Source organism: Strix aluco, chromosome 2 (assembly GCF_031877795.1).
Source record: "Strix aluco isolate bStrAlu1 chromosome 2, bStrAlu1.hap1, whole genome shotgun sequence".
In the NCBI taxonomy this organism is placed as follows: domain Eukaryota; kingdom Metazoa; phylum Chordata; class Aves; order Strigiformes; family Strigidae; genus Strix; species Strix aluco.
Window position 1 is genome coordinate 117,859,301 of NC_133932.1, and position 19,960 is coordinate 117,879,260.

Consider the following 19,960-nt stretch of genomic DNA (forward strand, 5'->3'; position numbering starts at 1 on the left):
ATATTTTGCGTGGTTTTGCCTGTTGATTTCCTTAATCATTCTGCTGCTATTTCACCAATAACTCAACAGTATGTAACTGCACTCTGATCAGTGATGTGAAGGGACAGAAAATAACATAACCATTTTCTTAAAATAATTACTCTGGGTACGTACTAATGTTTTCCTTTTGACTGGCCAAGACAAAAGCATCTCTCTGACTAGAACCTCGGCTTGTTTCTCCTGAACTTCCTGCTTTTACAGCAAGACTGGAGACCTTTCCCTCTCATACGGGGTGGAAAGGGGCCGCCCTGGAGAAGTCAGTAGTTGTGGGGAGCTGAGGGACTGTAAGATTACTAAGCCATTCCCCATAGAGGGCTGCTATCTTCTATTTAAGCTGCTTCTGTTTCCCCAATCTCAAGAAGTATATAAAGGAACTGGGCAAAAGCATGAGAATGAATGCTTTACATTTTGGAGAGAGTGGAAGGTCATGGAAAACGCATGCCGTCTTTTGGGTGTGAGAGACACTGACCTGTTTTGATTCTCCAGTTAATGTAAGCAGACCATGATACAGCTGTGCCACTATCTTCTCTATGACAGTGGCAGTGGGAAACACCGTCTAGGGAGTACATGTGTTCCTGACCACTTTGTGCAGTCTGATCCCCTGGTTCTCCCCCTGCAATCACGATCACTGGATTAGGGATGTTAGAAGGTACTACCCTGCATACTGCCTTTAATATCTACTTATAGACCTGCTGTCCCTGAATTTGCCTAACCCTGCTTTGACTCTGCCTCCATAGTCTCCTATGACAACAAATTCTGGAAGTTCATTACTCTCTGTGTAAAAAAGAACTTTCTTCTATTGGTTTCAAACCAATCTCCTATTAGTTTCATTGAATACCTCCAAATCACTGTGCTGTTAACTGTTAAATAACAGGTGAATAATAGTTACTCATTCACCTGATACATTCCCTTCATGATTTTGTAAGCTTTACTCTTTGCTCTCAGCTTTCTCCTAGAGTCCTGGTCTATGTAGCCTCTCATCAGGCGTCCAGGGGATGCAAGGGTCTTACCTTCCCTTGAGGAGACAATAAACATTGTAAACACTACTGGAAACTTAGACAAGATCAAACTAAACTAAGGGATGATAGAAAATGGGCTCAGTGAGCAGCCTTATGCGATGTGTTATGTGCAGCTCACGAGGCAGATTATCAAAATCATTTCAGCCAGAAGAATCCCAGGGACATGCTTTTATTTGCTCACTGTCAGGTCAGTTCTCCAGGAGCTGGTCAAGAAACCTAAGTTTTGTGTGCAGTATGTCAAACATTTTGTGGAACCAGTCAATGCTAAATTCCTTAACAATATCTGCAATGTGACCATCATCACAGATACAGCAAGCAGTAAACCTTTCATATAATGGATCTTGTAGTATGCCAGAGAAGTACCCAGGTGTTGACCATTATATAGCTCTGGTGAATATAGTTTTAATCATAGAGACTGTATCCAAGCTTATCTCAAGCCTTGACTGCTTGGCTGAGCTAATGCTGTGTGCAACTACATATGTTTAGGTTTGACCCTAGTAGAAAATTCAACAGCAGTCAAGACATTAACATGGTGGAGTGCTGATCCTCAGACAACAGCAACATCACACACCATTAAACGACAGTGGTTACACTTTTTATGTTTGATGGTATTCACCATCTTAAGGCATTCAGTGCGCTTTCACCAGTGGCTAGACTGTAGTCCTAACACTGCCAACTGTTAGTGAACTACTACACTGACAAGGTGAAGTAGGAGAGAAGGGACTGCACTGTACAAATTGCCATCAGTGTAATATTTTCACATGCTGTTGTGAGCCACTTGAAGTATTTTATGTATCAAGAACTGGAAATGCCTGTGACCTAGCAACTACTAAGGTGTTTCAGATAAGGGGTTTCTCTCCTCCAGGTCTTTGCCATGCACAGCTGCAATCCATGTTTGATGTTACACAGGGAGTTAGCCAATGGCAACAGTGGTCTCTTGTAGGTTTAAAATATGTGAAAAAGAGGCTTTCAAGAAAAGGAAAAAGAAACCAACAACAGTGGTTCTGAGCTACTACACAGCCCTCAATGTGACCCTCCCTCTCTCTGGCTCTCAAGGCACTGCTTTTATGAAGGTCACCAACACACTTCTGAGAACCAGGCTGTATCTTTATCCCTACCCGGTATACCTCCCTGCGGAGGAGCTGAACAGAAAAGTCTACTCCTCTGCCCCTACCCTGCAAAATCCATACTGGGCTTCCACATCCTACCCTTCATTTGCTCAGAAAAACAGGACAAGGAGATGAAAAGCTCTTTACTGGCAAGAGTTTGCTTCTTTGCCTTCATAGCTGCTCTTGATTAAAAAAAAAGCTTTCCTACCCTGTTGTTCAGAGATTTCATCAAAGTCTGCGAACCTGAAATCCACTGTGGGGATTCCTGTCCCCTCCCAGCAGCTGTTATTTCAAGAGAGATTAGAAATTCACCAGAGGGTTTTAAAAACACATCAGCACTGGGAATCCACAACTAGGATTTTGTACCAGAAATAGATGCTGTCTGAACTGCTTTGCTTTTTCTAGGCATTGCAGTGAAATCACTGACAGGCAATGGGGGACAAAACCATTCAGGAGGTTCCTGTGCTTCCTCTGCTTTAATCATTGCTCTAGGTTTGAGGAGGAGAATTACAATTACCATCAGGGATTCTCAGGGACTGCCTTTATAGCACAACCAAGCACTGAGAACTCACTTCTGCAGATACGGACAAATTGGCTCTGACTACCTTGCCCTTACTGCAGTAGCACTGCAGCCAACAGAACTACGCATGCAAATGTTGAGACATCAGCAGACCTCTAGTATTAGGTATCCTGATTTTTTTAATGGTGGACAGGCTTGTGAAGAGACACATGGCAAAACTGAAGGAAAATTATCTTGCCAAGCCTCGTGTTATGTTATTTGTATAAATCTTGATATGAACAAGCAGAAGGAATTTGCTTGAACTTTCTGGAATTCATACCTTGTATTCTTGTAATCATCTGATCGTTCCAGCTCTGTATCTGGGAATCTGGTTCTGCAGCCCTGCTGAGGGCTGCTAAGGAGAGCTCCAGTACACAGAGCTTGTAAGCTTGCTCCCTTCTTTAGAGTATGTGTTTTCTGGTTGTGTCTTCCAGTGGGGTAATGGTGTTGACACTGCAAACCCTGCTCCTCCTAAAAACTGGAGCAGATTCTCAGCTTAGGTAAACTGTCACAGCACCACCTCGTTGCTGGAGCTCTGACAATTTATATGAACAGAAGATAAGCACATTTGGGTCTTTTATTCCCTCAGGTAAAAAAACCCCTCTTACAGTTCTTTATTGCAAAGCCCCAGAATTTGTGGGCCATTCTTGGCCACTGCTTCCATAATTATGGAAAACTGTGGAAGTCACCATAGAAGGGTAGATGACCAAGTAAAGGGAAATCAGTAAAAGATCTAAGAACTGCTTAAACATTTACAGAGTCACTCTGAATTTCTGTAAAGACTGTTTGTAGTCCAGCTGCTCAAAATACTTGACTCTCAACTGTAAAAGCGTGAGGACTGAGTTCTTAGTAAATGTTCTTAAATAATCCTCTCTGTAGATTTGACTGTCACTAAGTTTTTCCCGCATGCAGATTTTGGTCCAGTAGTCCCCATATTTTATTTATAATTTGAGTCATATGCTGCTTTCATAATTTTTTGTCTAGTCATTTTAAACATCTTTGTACAGTATTCAGACAAGAGTGAATCTTGTAGCTATTATTATATTTGCAATTTCCCTTGGGTGTAAGCAGAGTCTATATAACACAGAGTCTATCAAATATTTCAAATTTATTGCATTCCAAAGCTGTTTAAAAGTTGAGGCATTAGAGTTGTCTATTAACAGTGAGAATGAAGCTTTTTTCTTAGCATTTCTGAAAGGTAAAAATAAATCTGTAAGACGCAAATGCTACACTTGAAAAATAACAGTATACTGGTAATAGGAGAGACCAGTAGAATCAAATAACTTCCATTACTGAAATGATTTGAAATTACACATTTTATAAGGCCAAGGGCAAACATTCAAAAAAACAAGCTTAAATTAAGACTGAAAGGCAAAGATTCTCAGAACTGCTCTTTGGTGTCTCTTTTGGGGCAATTACATTCAAGGCCTCTGAAGATGACTCATATGAGTGCTCAGTACGTGAACTTCAGAAAGTACATACAGAAAATTAGGTCCATTAAGATCTCTTCATAGAATCACAAAACCCTTTAGGTTGGAAAAGAAAGACCTTTAAGATCATCAGGTCCAACTGTTAACCTAGCACTGCCAAGATCACCACTAAATCATGTCCCTAAGCACCACATCTACACGTCTTTTAAATACCTCCAGGGATGGTGATTCAACCACTTCCCGGGGCAGCCTGTTCTAATGCTTGACAACCTTTCCGGTGAAGAAGTTTTTCCTAATATCCAATTTAAACTTCCCCTGGCACAACTTGAGGCCATTTCCTTTTGTTCTATCACTTGCTACTTGGGAGAAGAGACCGACACCCACCTCGCTACAACCTCCTTTCAGGAGCAATGAGGTCTCCCCTGAGCCTTCTTTTCTCCAGGCTAAACAACCCCACCTACCTCAGGGGCTCCTCACAAGACTTGTGCTCTAAACTTCATGAGCTTCGTTGCCCTTCTTTGGATGCACTCCAGCCCCTCAATATCCTTCTTGTAGTGAGGGGCTCAAAACTGAACACTATTTGAGGTGCGGCCTCACCAGTGCCAAGTACAGGGGGACATGTCCTTCCCTAATCCTGCTGGCCACACTATTTCTGACACAAGCCAGGACTTTATTGTCCTTCTTGGCCACCTGGGCACACTGCTGGCTCATATTCAGCCAGTGTCACCCAACACCCCCAGGTCCTTTTCCCACAGGCAGCTTTCCAGCCACTCTTCCCCAGGCCTGTAGCCTTGCATGGGGTTGTTGTGACTTTTCAATGTCTTTAGCTATTTACTTACTTATGTCCTAAGTAAGGATAAGGATTTCAGTGACTGATTTTAAGCTCCTGCTGTTTTAAATTCCTGGCCTCATCTTTCTGTAGTGATTACACTTTCATTAATCTGTGGCATTTTTTTCCCATGTGAAAATTTAAAATACTTGCTTTATATCACTTCATACCTCCTTAGCCCTTCTGAAAATTATGTCAACCAAGTCTAAATCACTAAAGGTTTCCTATTTCATAGGATACAGAAATCACTAAAGGTTTCCTATTTCATAGGATCTACAGCTATGATCTTTGCTTTGGAGTATTTGGGTAGTCACCAGGTTAGTCCTGCCAGGTTATGGATAACAGACGTGAGCTGCCAAGAAGCCATGGTACCTTTTTATTCACATGGTTCGTCTTAAGCTAACTCAGAAGAAAAGCTGGTGCAGGCCACAAGACAGCAGCAAGCCTGTATAGAATATAAACCATGAGACAAAGAACTTCAGTTCAATATTAAATTCTGCCTGTAACTGGCCTTCTAGCCTGATCTTACTAATCATTCCTTTCAAGAGTAGTCCTTAGTAGAAGGTTGTAAAATGACTTTTTTTTGCAACTTTTGAACAGCATTTAAGCACAGAGATCGGAGTCTTTACTCCTTTCCCTATTAAACACAGAGCAGTCTGCCTCCTCCCCCCTCACTTTAGATGGGCAGCATGGGCATAAAACTTGCAGCTATTGTGTGTTCAGGGACTCTTTCTGACTAGGACTGAATGTGTGTGCTTTGACCCTCAGGACTTCAGCTACCCTTCAAATTCAAATCCTACTTCTGTCCACTGGGCAAATACTAGGCAGCAACCTCAAACCTCCTGAGGTAAGCTTCACACAACTGGCTCCAGTTGCAACTGCTCAATGATATAGAACTGCATGAGCTTATCCAGTCTTACTCCAAGGGGGAATATAAACAGCTCAACTCAAGGTCAGTTATGCCTAGATCATGACAAAACATGGATCCACACTGAGCTGGAGATGAACTGTTCCTGACCTTGCACTCCTTGAATATATGCTTGTCCTAATGCTGACATTTAGAACATATGTAACTGCTGAAAATTAATATCCATTAGGATTCATTTACAAAAAAGACTGTTCCAGCTTCACTGAGGACCAAACTGGGTATCTACTGACACAAAAGAAGGGAAAAGCTAGAATTCCTATCTCATGAGAGATACATGTCCCAGTCTACAAAACAAACCATCAGTTTAGACTGACAGGCAAGGATTTCTCTCACATTGCAGAATGCTGTCTCATGCTCTTCAGAGGACATCTGTTCCCAGTCACTACAGCCTAGTTGGTTTCCATCAGTTCCAGCATTTCAATAGTACTAAATGCTGCCGCATGACAATTACTGTTGAGTCTGCAGAAATTCATCCAACCTCTTTTTGCTGACAGCATAAGCTATGAGATTGCAATGTCATGTGAGCTGTTTTCACATCTTGTCATCTGGGTTTTGGGTTTTCCCTCTGATTTCTTACAATTATTGAAAGGTTCTTAGCCTTCTCTGCTTCTTTACCTTTTCAGGAAGGTGCAATCAACTCAATTCAGTCATCTTTGATTTCATCTCCAGTTCTGCACTCAGTATGGAGCTATCTCACCAGCTCCACATTCCACTGCAGCCTTGCCTTTCACCTTAGTCATGCTTTGGTGTGGCTGTTTGATAACTGGAGCAAGAAATACTCATCCATGTATGGAGTCCTCAAGCTCTTAATCGCTGAGCATTTAGAGCAGAAATTCTAGTATTTTGCCCTTAGGAATAATACCCAGTGACATTGCAATATATTACAACATTTCATCTTGTTCCTATCCTTCTACTAAAAGTTCATTTAGTTATTCTGGTGTAACGATCTGATCCTCTTCCATTTTTCTTATCGAATTTGTCATCTTCAAATGATGAGATTCCTCAAAGAACTATGTGTACAAAACAGAGACTAAAAGAATATGACATTCGAGAGCGAGACCCTGTATCTTCGTACCAGCTACAGCCCCTGTGCCATAACCTCTTTGTCAAAGCTACCTTCAGCACCAAAGGCTCTCCATTGTAGCATACACGTCTTCTGAAATGCCAGAAGGAGTTAATGTATTATCCTCCTCCTTCCCTTCCTGATGTGAACATTCTCAGCTACAGAGGGTTAGAGCTACAGCACAGCCAGGTGAACAGTTGACTTACTTTGTCCGGCCGATGATGTGCCACATCTATACAGAGAGAATCCCCTTTGTGCAAAGAGCTCAGTAGGAATGGTCAAACCTTGAGCTCTTTCTTCAATTAAGCTTTTCAAAATCAAGCAAAATTTCACAGGCTTGAATTTGAAAAAAAATTTTAATTTTCTTATTTCTATTTCCATGACCATTAGTCTTAGTGTTTGCTAGGTGGCAACGTACCTTCAGGAAAGGAATATTTATATCTTGGTTCTCTGGAATACTGCTTTTTTATTCTTGTTTAACCCCTTTGCCATTTTTAGTACAGCCAACATTCTTTAACAGACAATGAATCAAAGAGAACCACAACTTCAGATTTTAAATATGTGAAAGTTGGTAGAAGTCCTTGGGAAAAACAAAAGACTCTGCTTCAACTCAAACAGTGTAAACAAAAGCTGGCAGCACCTTTGGGAATTGAAAACCTCCACAGTACAAATGCAACTAATGTGCTCACAAAATAACATATATCTGTAAATAAAATATGATCTGTGTCACATACTGGGTTAAGAAGGTTGGGGGACTGAGACTCAGAGGAGACTAATATCAGCAACAGGAAAAGACTGCTTTTTGTTGTTTTTTGGTTTGTATGTTTTTGAACAGGCCTTTTATTGACATGAAAACCATGTGCCTTCCAAGCACAAACCTCATCCAGAATTCAGCCGAAATTCTGTGGATGCAAAACTCATGGGATTACATCTGCTATGCAGTGTACAGTGGCAAGTGCTCATATATGCAACAACAGCATCTACTTCTCTTAACGTTAATTTAGAGATTTGTAGGCAGAATTGCAGTGCTATGTTATAAAGGCATACTGTAAGTCACAGGAAAATTTAAAAAGATGACACCCCCCTCAACTGAAGCTTTGGGTTGAGGTTCTCCTTCATCTCAGCTTGCACAACATGTAAAAGATACAGACAAACAGAATTCCTCTTCCTCCTTCTCTTATCATCGTCACACTTTTCAGGCTGCTATTTCAATGCCCACCAGCAGTTCTGCTCTTTCCTCTTCAAGTACATTTTAATGGTATCTCATCTCAAATTCAAGTCTGGTAAATATAATAAATTTGATTGTAACTTAGATTCCCTAGTTATTAAATTAGCTTCTTTTCAGAAAAGAGTGCTGAATCTAAAGGACAAAAAGCTGCAAATTATACCTGACAGCTTTAATGCTCTTATATTAATAAAAGATGTTGTGATTCATCATAGATGATATGTCTTGTGAAAAAAAAATTTGGGTAAGCTGAGAAAATAATGCTAACAGCTTTGCAAAATTTAAAATAATTTGGGTGGCAGGGAAAATGTGGCCAATTCTGAAGACTACAAAGTGTTTCAAATTACATTAAATTTTCTCTTGCAGAATCTCTGTTTTTGTGTAAAATAAGAACAGTAATTTCTACTTTCATAACTGCCAAGGTAATATCAAGTATGAAGAAACTAGGCAAGATACCTTTTGCGAGTAAACATCTTACCATTTTTCTGATTTGCTAGAACAAAAGATGTGGCTGACAGTACACCCTTATTTTGTATCCATAAACCTAACACATAATATTATTACCTATACGACAACCATGTTGTGTATTGCACAGTATTGATATTATAACTGCAGGATTCATAGGAGAAGGCAGAGAAAATTACTTTAATGACACATTAAAGGACTGAGAGAAACCAGTGGAAATATAAAGTACGAATAATGGTATCCTTGTCCTTTGGCCCAGAACTCTATTACCTGAACCAAGCTGTATCACTTCTGCTTATGGATTTCCTTGAATTACTTACACCACATCTAGGGGGAGAAACTTTTTATTTATGCCATTTAGATAGAAAGCTTGAGATTAAAAAACCCCAACTGTAGCAACAAAAAAATAATGAGTATTATAATCTTCATATTTCAAGATTTAATATAAGAAATTAAACTAAGGGCTAGACTCTATCATCTAGAATTTTCCCATTCCATTTGCTTAGGGGAAGAAATCTTTAAAGATCCATTTTGTATAATCTGCACATCTATGTACAGATTTCATAGAATCACAGAAATTTAGGGTTGGAGAGATCTCAAGAGATCACTTTCTCAAACTACAGCACTGGGGCATAATGAAATATGTAAAGAACAGTCCCAAGAGACAGTTACTTCATTTGTCCAGAAAAAAATTTCCCGTGAAGGGTATTCTGCAGCCCTTCAATATAGCTTGTTCCACTGCTTCCCTATATTCATAATGAAAAGGATTTTTCTAACCTGGAAATTAAGCTGATTCTCCTTGCTTTTCCCTAAATAGCCACTGAAGAACAACTGATCAATATTTCTTCTTAGAAAACTCTTTTCCATACTGGAAGATGTCAGCACTTCCCTCCTGTATTTCCACTGTCTAGACTAAACTAATGTCCCAAACTGGGTACAGTAAACTAGTTCAGGCCTCTGGAAAGCATCTCATCTAGGCTTCCTTTCCTACAAGAGGTTGGACCAGATGATCTTTCAAGGTCCCCTCCAACCTGAGCTGTTCTATCATTTGTAGTGGAGTATTCAATCTTTCTATCTCCCTGACAGTACATATCATACATGAGAACTGGCTTTAGGTTACATGATCGCATTTATGGATCTCATTTAGCTTGTAAGTTTCTTCAGATCTATGCAGTCGTCTTTGCAGTCTTGATGTCCCATCTGTGGTTGGTTTTTTTTTTGTCTGTCTTGCTTTCACGCAATTGATTCCTCCTTTGTCAGTGTAAGAAACCTGCATTTACTGCACTTGTTGATTATAAGCCATGTCTACAACTTGAGAGGATTTTACCATTCTGATCCCTTTTTCCAGTGTATTTCCAACTTTTTCCAGCTTGACATAAATTTTGAAGAGTCTAGTCGCTCATCCCATCACATTGAAGAGAACTGTCCCAATATTCCTAAAGTCTACATGAAATGCCATCTCAAATTGAGTGTAAGCCACCAATAACCACTTTTCCAACACAGTGTTTTTTGATGAGTTGCCCTCATCCATCCTTACTTTCCAGTGATTTCATCTAGGCTGTGCTTCTTTAGTTACTTCTATACATATATATATACTTAGATATAACAATAGGGAACAGAGTCAGAAGCCTTACTAAATCTATGTAAGTAATTCTTCCTGCTTGATCTGTATCTACTAGGCAAGATAGTGAAGAAGAAAATTAGTTTGGTTTGACATGATATGTTCTTGACAGAGGCATGTCAGGAAGCTTTTATCACCTTAACATGTTCTAGGCCTTTAGAAACTGCTTATTTAATAATCTGTTCCAGAAAGCAAGGGTGGATGTTAGTCAGGCTCCCTAGCTGACTTGGGTTCTTTTCTATCTCTTCTTCTAAAAGCTATTATGTTTCCCTTTTTCAGTCCTCTACTGTCTCCCCTGTCCTAAATGAGTTTTCAAAGATATGTGAAATATCTGGAAATGATTCAATGCTTACTTGGGCTAGTTCCTGAATTACTTGAGAAGGTAGATGGAGGAAATGTGAATGTATCTATCATACCTAAGTATCTTAAAAACTATTTTGTTAAATATCTAGACAGCAGTAACCTTTCTTCTGAGTTTTGAAGACCATCTAATATTTGAGAAGTGTTAGAAACTTTGGCTTGTCTGCATGATATCCAGAATTACATGTGGGCATCCAAATTAGCCAGATATGTGGTATGCTGGCTAATGAATGAGTTTACAGCTTTGAAAAAAGTAAGTTACCAAAGGAAATGCTAATTAAAAAGTTTAACATAATCCTTAAGAGGCAATTGCAATCTAGTCATTTTTTTTAATGCTACTATGTAATGATCTGGGGTTTTGCTACTTTGGGGTAAAAACATGATTCAGATCATGACTAAGGATGGCACACTTTTTTGCAGAAAGGAGAATAACTTCATGGAATCTAAAACCACTTGTGCAGGACATTCACTATTTTTTCTGACTAAGCTATTTCAAAGGCTAAGGGACAAAGGTAAGGCAGGTGAAATTTTAGGCCATCAAGTGTACGCAGAAGTACAAATAGTAAGTTCTGGACTGAAGCCAGTGACTTCAAGCAGATTAAAATCTTAGAGGTTGTCTCAGAGTCTTAAGGAATATAAGGGAGTTTTAACTTGTGTCATTTAGACACAAAGGAACTAGAATAAGGTGCACTAAATAAGGCATAAAGTTAATGGCAGACATTCCCACCATGCTTTAGCCATTGCTTTCTTACATCTTCTTGTTATTGGACTGTCTGTCCTGTCTCTTCAGAATGTAAGTTACAACAAATTAAGAGTTACAGCCTGGAAAATTTAAAAATTACATCTAAGGTGGATGTAAGACAGTGGATGAGTGGTGCAACGTAAGACAGACACAGACATCCTTGGATTTAAAATCAAATGGGGATCCCAAAAGTTTGGTAATGCAGAAACTTTATTTTTTTAAAATTTGCAATAATCAACTAGAAACCATCCAAATAATGCAATATTTGCAGAAAATATGTTACAAATAGCCTTTGCCTTCAGGGATTATTTCCAGCTCTGTCACTGCCTTGCTTTAAGATCTTAGACAAGTCATTTCAGCCTACTGTGCTTCATGGTACCAAAAGAAGGCAATCAACCTCTAGTAACCCTCCACAGATGCTGTAATACCTAGTTCTTGATGAGGTACCCTAACCCTTCAGAGCAGTGGAGTCCCCCGTTGCTCTGCCTGCAGGGACTCTGCTACCTCCCCAACTACCAGTGGCAGTTGAGTTTCTGGTGATCAGCAAGTAAATCTAGTTGCTGAATACACACAATATGACTTATAATAAATGAGAGATTATATAACAAGAGATTAAGGAGCAGAGTAGACGAAAAGGAGGAGAACTGACACATTGCATGGGCATTAAGTCATTTAGATCCTACTTGTCTGTAACAACAAGATCTGTAACAACAACCACTAACCTACAATTTATTCAATATAATAACGCAATACTTATTCCTCAAACCTGGCCTCCCCTTCGCCCATCCAGGTCTGGTAAGAGTAGTGGGCTCTTTTGGATGCCAGGATGACAGCTGTCATGGGCAGATTAGGGGTAAGGTCACACCATGGATGGTCCCCAGTTTCCAGCAGGTTACCTATAGGCTCTGCTGGTCCTCAGTCCTCCAGTGCTGTCACAGCTTCCTGGAACTTCTCAGGGTTTATTGAGTGGGAGGCTCCAGACTGACCTGAGGTCCTCTGAGTCAAAATGGCAGTCTCTCTTGCTGCTGTGGAGAACAATAAACAGCTTGCTTTCATCAGTCGGCCTCTCCCTACTCATATAGCCCCACCCAGCTAAGCTTAGGGGCAGCCTAGCACGGTAAACCTAGGACTCCTAAGTGCCTTCAACTACCACAGGCAAGTAGGCAGGTAGCCTCTGGAACACTGGACCATCTACCTTTGTGAGCTCTCTCCGACCTCTCTCTGCAGCAGATGATAGGAGTGATGTCTGAACTGCCAAAGGATATGTATATTTTTCATGCAAGTCAAGACACAAAAGAGACATAAATTCCAGTGTTCCCAAATACAGATGTTCATAAGCCTAGAAACGAGTTAGTACTTAGGTAGGAAGGGTATTACAACTTCCCTGCAACAGCAGTAAGACATTCTTTCCTCAGCTGTACCTTGAAGGAACGCATCTGTGCTTCCACCCGTCATCAGGGTGGCACCCCATAATCAAACTGTGTCTGACTACCTTTTATCCTTTGTTGCAAACTCTGACAGCATATGTGTCCAGCAAGTTTGATATCCAGATCTGCAATAGTTCCTTTTCAAGAATCTCTGCAGCAACCATAGGCAGTAAATAAAAGCAGTTACAGTGTAGGTATTTACAGCTGAACTAAAATCATCTCAGTTCCCCTTACAGCCAAAAAGACTGAAATGGGTATTTCTTCGGTTGAAATTCATCTGAGCCACTTTAGACATTTATTTTAGGATGAGACAAATTATGACACAGAGATGCATACTTCTCCCCATTGTATATAATGAGAGCATAAGGCGATTAATTCAGGTGCAGGTACCTATATGTAGACATTTATTTTCAGTCAGATGAATCTTAGCCATGTCTTATGTACCCTTCCCATTCTGTGCAAACCTCTGTTACACGTGGTTTAGTCTCCACAGAAATTGTTACAGATGATTTGCTGTGGATCCTGACTAATATTGTAGGGGTAGATCTTTTGTGCTACGTAAAAGAGAGAGAGCTCAAGGACCAGAACCAGCACCATACAGGTGTCCTGGCTGTGCTCTGAGCTTCTCCAACTAAATCTCTCCATTACAGACCAGATACAGAGAGGCTAAGCTGCAGGAACATGAGACCCATAAACAGTGTGAACACCATATGAATAGGAGACTCCCTAAGCCTTGTGAACAGGAGCTAGTCTGTGTATCTTGATTTTTTGCTCTTGGTATAGCTTATGCCTCCTTGGACACATGCAGATATTGCAGAGTGCCAACTCCCTCAAATTCCCTCAAGACCCTTCCCTTTTGTATAAGAGGGTCCTATAATGGACTGGAAATCCTCTCTGGGTGTGTCAGTCAACAGCTCCTGCCTGAATGGTGCCAAGTGCTGACCATTCCCCAAAGAGCAGCTTTGTCCAGTTAATTCAGGGATTTTTATTAGTGCCGTTATTACTGTGCCTTTGTGAATGGCTCCAAGACTCCCTTTTGATGTAGCTACAGACTAAGGAACCCCTCACTAGCAAATATACCAAGGCTGCCCACAATATTTACACAAATAGGACAGCTATTTTTCAGCTCTCCAAGAGCCAAATGTAGACATCAAATGGAAACAGAATCTGCTGACCACAATGAACTTTGTATTAGGACTTTCAACTTTTTTATGAAAGGATCGCAGAACCTGTTATAGTGAAGGTATACCACACACTCGCACTATTAGCTTAGATCAGGCCCTATACTAACTTTAGTTACTAAACAACTAAACACACATACGTGGAAAATAATCATGCCTTCCCCTGCTTATACAAAAATAGGTGCAATCACAGATCATAAATAGTATCCTGAGCAAAAGAAGTAAACACTACTTAACATAATGGAATACATTACAGAAAACAGTAATTTAGAGTTTTATAATTCCTTTCTTTTTCAAAGAAATAATTATATACACTTCACCATCTTCAGCATTATTAAAGTTGTTATATTTTAAGATAACTTTCATTAATAAATCACAGTAGTACTACAAAGTGTTATTAATAGTAGCTTTAGACAGTGGTCTGGGAAAAGTTATAAGAAAGAAGCTATACGATGCTGCTTCTACTTCAACATTTCCAGAAAACATATATTTTAAAACTATTTTACAGGTCAAAATACTGATAATTCTATAATTGTTTCTTTAGTAATACTGTGAAGTAATGTCTTTGCCATCTTTATTGTACTTTTTGAACTACATAACAATAATTATTTAAAATTATATAAGTCACATTGCATTTAAAAATATAGAGTCTGAGTCCCTAATAAATCCTTCTGGTTTTTCAAGTAACACAGATAAAATTAACTTTGCTAATCTTGACTTGTTTTATTATACCCTTATGTACAATTTCTATCCCTCTCTCTTTTTAAGTACAGAATTTATACAGTGGAAAGTGTTAGGCAATCTTAACCACAGTTATTGCTGCCAACTCTTCCTATAAAACTTAGGGTGAAATACTGGTATAATTAAAATTGATGGCAATGCTCACACTGATTTCAGAGAATGAAAGAAAAGAAATGCTTCCTGAAATACAGTAAGGTCCCCACAATAACATATGATGTTTACATGGGAAGCACTAGCAATAAAATTTCAGGAAATCCTACGATTAATATATTATAGGGAAAATACATATATAAATGTGCATACATATATGTATGTATATAAAGATACAGGTAAAAAGTCCAAATTATAGGATTTTGCTTATGACATGGGTCTACCTTTTTAATCAGTGCTAGCAACACTGCAGAGGAATGTTTGGAAGGGAAGAAAAATGAAGTATAACTTATTCAGCTGGAACAATGAGGAAAATATTAACCACTAAAGCACAGACTGTAATTTCATTACTTAAAATGTTTTCAGGGGACCTCTATCATTGTTGCAAAAGTGCCATGGGATATCTGCATTAAAAGATAAAACAGCAGTTGAAACACAGCGCTTATCTGACAGCAAGAAAAACCCCAGTCTTCAAAGATTTATGTACACAGTTAATTTTATGCAGTAGTAGTCTTGCTTCAGACCACTGAACTTTTCAAAATGCTTAAAATTAGGCATAATATATGTAACTCATCACAGAATTGAGACCTACAGCCTAGCTTGGAGAGCCACAACGAGCTTTCAACTTTTTGTCCTGATTTTTCAACTTGACTTAAACAAGTAATTATTCTGAAGTTTGAGGGAACTTGTTACATATGCCAGCAAGGTGTTTTTCAGCTAACTACATAGGAACAGTGTGGGAAGACAATTAGCATGTTAGAAAGGTCAATATAAATTAATGCTCCGAGAGGTATTTGGGGACACATATCTTAGACAAATTTTAATTCTTTTCCTTTTAAACGGACTCTACCATGATAAGCTTTCAAGTAACTTTAGCAAGTTGAAAATATTTAATGATAAGCTATATTTATGGCCTAGCTCCTAAATGCAAAGATTGCTGTGAACTCTTATTTATGAGCTGAACGGTGTTATCTAGCCACAGAATGTTCACATTTATTTTCAGTCTTACTAGTGGATGAATGTTCACTGTCTGGTAATTAGATCCATTTCCATCATCTCCAAAGCCTATAAAATAACTGGACTTTCTGTAAACTAGAAGCACATTGTCATCTTAAGGCTTCTTCATCAGAGGAAGGTATTTCAGCTTCCTTGAAACTGGTCTCTCATTTGTTTGGTTTTTTCCTGTGGAGGAGGGATGAGTAGAAATTATGGAAACATTCAAGATCAGGTTGGATGCGGCTCTGAGCAACCTGATCTAGTTGGAGATGTCCCTGCTCATTGCAGGGGGGTTGGACTACATGACCTTTAAAGGTCCCTTCCAACCCAAACTATTCTATGATTCTATGAATAATAGTCTCTCTAGCATATGAAGCAGCTTTGGAAATCCCTGAAGTCAACTCCCAACCTTCACCATAAACAACCCTGGTACAGGACCTCTGAGACTCTGGGTAGAGATGAAGGTAGCAGCCAGCCAACTTTAACAACTGTCCAGTTTTATCCAATTACCCCATAGTTTTCAAAGTGCGGTAGGATTATTTCATTTTATCACTTTTAACAAAACTTGTCTTCCTTGTGCTTACATTCTTATCTGCTTCATTTTCCTTGTAATCATAGGCAGACAGATTGCTCTCACACCCATTAAAAGTAAAATACAAGTGATATTCTTAAGAGGACCAATGTAATTTTGAAGGGGCTAAAGGCAGCCTGGCTTTGTGAGACCACGTGTTTCAGTCTTCTGTCTGACTTTGGGCAGAATTTAATTTATGGTCCAGTTCTTCACCTACAAAACTGAGCAGTGGTATTTCCTGTCTTTTGATTAGCTTGTCTGTTCAGCTCCTCCAGAAAAGTATCGGAAATATTGTTAGCACAGCGCCTACCCTACTAAAATCTTACTTTTGGTTGGAGCTTACTGTCAAATGTACATACGGTAAATAAGTCAGACCACCCCCATGCCATTTCTTGTGAAATGAGGCCATGTATATAAAAGGTGGCTTGCCAGCCCCTCCCTCAATTCACAGATGGCTGGGCGTCACCTTCCCCAATCCACTTTATGTAGCATTTGAAGTCTGGAAAGACAGGCGAGCATGATAGGTGGCCCTCAGACTGGATGAATCCATCTCTCAACTCTATCGAAAATAGTAAGAAAGGGTTTAGATTGAACGTAACAGAAGTTAATTTAAGCTGTTACAAGAGTAAATGAATGCTGGCACTAAGCCTAATGCTCTTGAGGGGACTGGAGTTCTAGCAGAGAGTGAATCCCTGTTGGAACTTGGCCTAACGCTCTTAAAAGACACTGAGACGTGGAAGTGGACCTTAAGGTATGTGGAACTGTAGGTTTACTTGGTATTTTTAGGTTTGGCTTTTGACTTTGTAATAAAACTTGGAAGAAATTAAGTTTCTGCCAACCATGATTTCCTAAGAAACACAGGAGTCACAAGGGTTTTGTTTCATGGTAGTGTGTTTTGCCTTTTGATGTAACTTCACATTACGTTCATTCTGCCTAACACGAAATGACTGCATTTAAGTATTGTTATATAACAATTCAGTGAAACATTGAATCTTACAGGAAAACTACATTCGTAAACATTTAAGAAAATATTATATTAGACTTTCCATTTGCTTTTGCCAATTTTCAGCAATGCAAACATCTCTGAAGTCAACATGTAGAAAGCATTTGCTAAAAAAGCAGGTATGCCAGATTGTTAAATGTAATGACTTCTGTTTACAAGAGCTGAGGAAGAGCAAACTGAGCAGGATGGGAAAGGGAGCCTCTGAACATTTTAGTGCCACAGGGCATAGGAGCTGATGACATTTGTCACCATGTAGCTCAATTTTTCTGATGAAACTCCTGTTATATTTACCAGACTGTCAGTGTCATTTCTATAGACTACAGCGATCTTTGCTTCCTCTCATAAACTACCCTGCAGTGGAACTGCATGAGGTGAAACAGGACTATGTCTTAATAGCCAAGGGTTTTCTAGCTACTTCAGCATACGGCATACATTCTAGCACCCACAAATATACCAGCCTGGTTATGGCAACACAGCTGTGAGCCACGTTGGCGCAGTGGTAGCTCTGTACTCCTGAACACTGCACACATGGTGTGAATTTACTGCAGGGAGAGAAGGGGTGGCTAAGGACACTATACTTCCCCATCAGCATTGCGTGCTTGCAGTCATATGAGAATAGTTCTCCATTCACATTACAGTTGTATCTGTTCCAGTCAGGAATGTCATCTGAGGAAAGACAAATGACCTACTTATTCATTCTTACTCAAAATAAAACTGAAAATGCCAGGCACGATGCTGAACTAAACCTGCTTACCTGTGTTGTGGTTGTGTGTTCAACATCAAGGGATCTGGCATCCAGAATTCAAATCTCTCAGCCATTCTTTGCAATGTTTCTGGGATGTTGCCAGCATTCATGAAGTGCTTGTTATGGGCTGACACAGAAAGGGGAGTACCCTTAATGTATTTGTGCAAATATTCTGTGTCAAACTAGAAGACTGGGATGGAAAATATTTTGTCTGTCTAGAGGGAAGTAGAAATAGATGACAAGAATTTGCTGCAAGTTTTACATCTCTACAGAAGTGGGATTTTGCAGTGTGTGCTTTTGTATGACGATAGAGGGATTTTGCTGCTATGTTTTACAGTATCTGGGGATTAGAAAGGATTTTCCTGTATGAGTTACCTTCTAGGTCTCTGGGGATAGGAAAAAAAATTTGCAATGTACATTAATCTGTGGAGATGGAAACCATTCACCCTGCATGTTGCACTGTTGGGTGATTTTGCAATGAGCAGTCATTTGGGTTCCCCAATGAAGGTGTTTTTGAAGGTTTTGTATCCTGCTAAGGACTCAGGTGGCACATTCCTGAAGATGTCCCAAACACTTCACAGAATGACACTCAGTGAACAACACATGCTAATGGAAGATTGGATAAATTCTGAGATGCCATTAAGTTAGGTGACTGAAATTACCATCTATGAAACTGAATTCATGACTCTGAATTCAGGTCAGGGAAGGAGAGTGAACTAAAATTACTTTAGTGACACTGATGGACGATCACTGTTTGTCAGCAAATGGAGGGCAAAAAGACATTTTCACATTTCAGAGCCTGTACCACAGCATTTATAACACTGACAACACAGTACTGACTGCCGTATCAGAAAGAGGTGAAAGATACAGTTTGCTGAAATGGACTGAGTACTTTCTGAAGGCCTTTAACCAAAGACTGAAGTAATGGGAAACTGCATGCAGCAGTTATCTCCCCAGTCTTTTCCCACATTCACATGGATCCACTAGATGAACTACTCTGAAAACATGGCTACTGGCACTGCCAACTTACAAATGATATTTAGCTTCCTCTCATGTGACCTAGTTCTTAGCTTTACTTCATGTGACTGTTTCATTAATTCCCAGACAGCCCAATGTTTGAATGTGATCAACTAACTAATGTTTAAGTGTGATCCATTAACTCAATGTAATCAAGGCCTAGAGAGCTTTGTTAAAACTACGGTAGTGGACAAAAATGCACTCTGAAGCATTCACAGTGAATAGCTGTCTTTGACACAAGTGATTACTGGTGGTGAAGTCAACCTGTAATGCTTTTCAGTTATCCCATCTGCCATGACACTTTCTGTAAACATCTTCTGTCATGTGTACTTCATGAGAAACTCTACTCTGCCCTTGAAAAGAATGTTCTAAACTTATTCATGCTTTTGTTGTTTTTCATCTGGAACTTACGCAGAGCAACACATCCATACATGACATCTCCAACACTTTGGAAACCCTGCACAGCACATGGCACCTGGTCAGCCCTGCTACTGACAGCTCACCAACCCTGCCTCACTCCATACACTGGGCTTCCTGCTGGGTTTCAAACCCAGTTCATGACCGGTTGCTCTTCATGTACTCAGTAGTGGCTTAAAGCTCTGGAAGAAGAGTCACATCAGCGAATAACGTGAAGCTGAGCTCAGTGAGAGACACACGCAGGAGGCAAGGGACACCCTCGGGACCGGAGGACGGTTACAAGCGTTGCCACTTTTCACTCCCTACGCACTGGCAAGGCCTTC

At 39.8% G+C, this 19,960-nt stretch overlaps 1 long non-coding RNA gene across 1 annotated transcript; it reads right to left on the bottom strand.

Annotated features, from left to right (window-relative positions):
* Positions 1–3,815: 3,815 nt before the first annotated feature.
* On the bottom strand, positions 3,816–5,435 carry LOC141919781 (uncharacterized). Its single transcript, XR_012622103.1, has 2 exons — positions 5,358–5,435; positions 3,816–3,917 (listed from the first exon to the last, which is right to left on the bottom strand). It is a non-coding gene; the product is annotated as an uncharacterized LOC141919781 (long non-coding RNA).
* Positions 5,436–19,960: the final 14,525 nt, after the last annotated feature.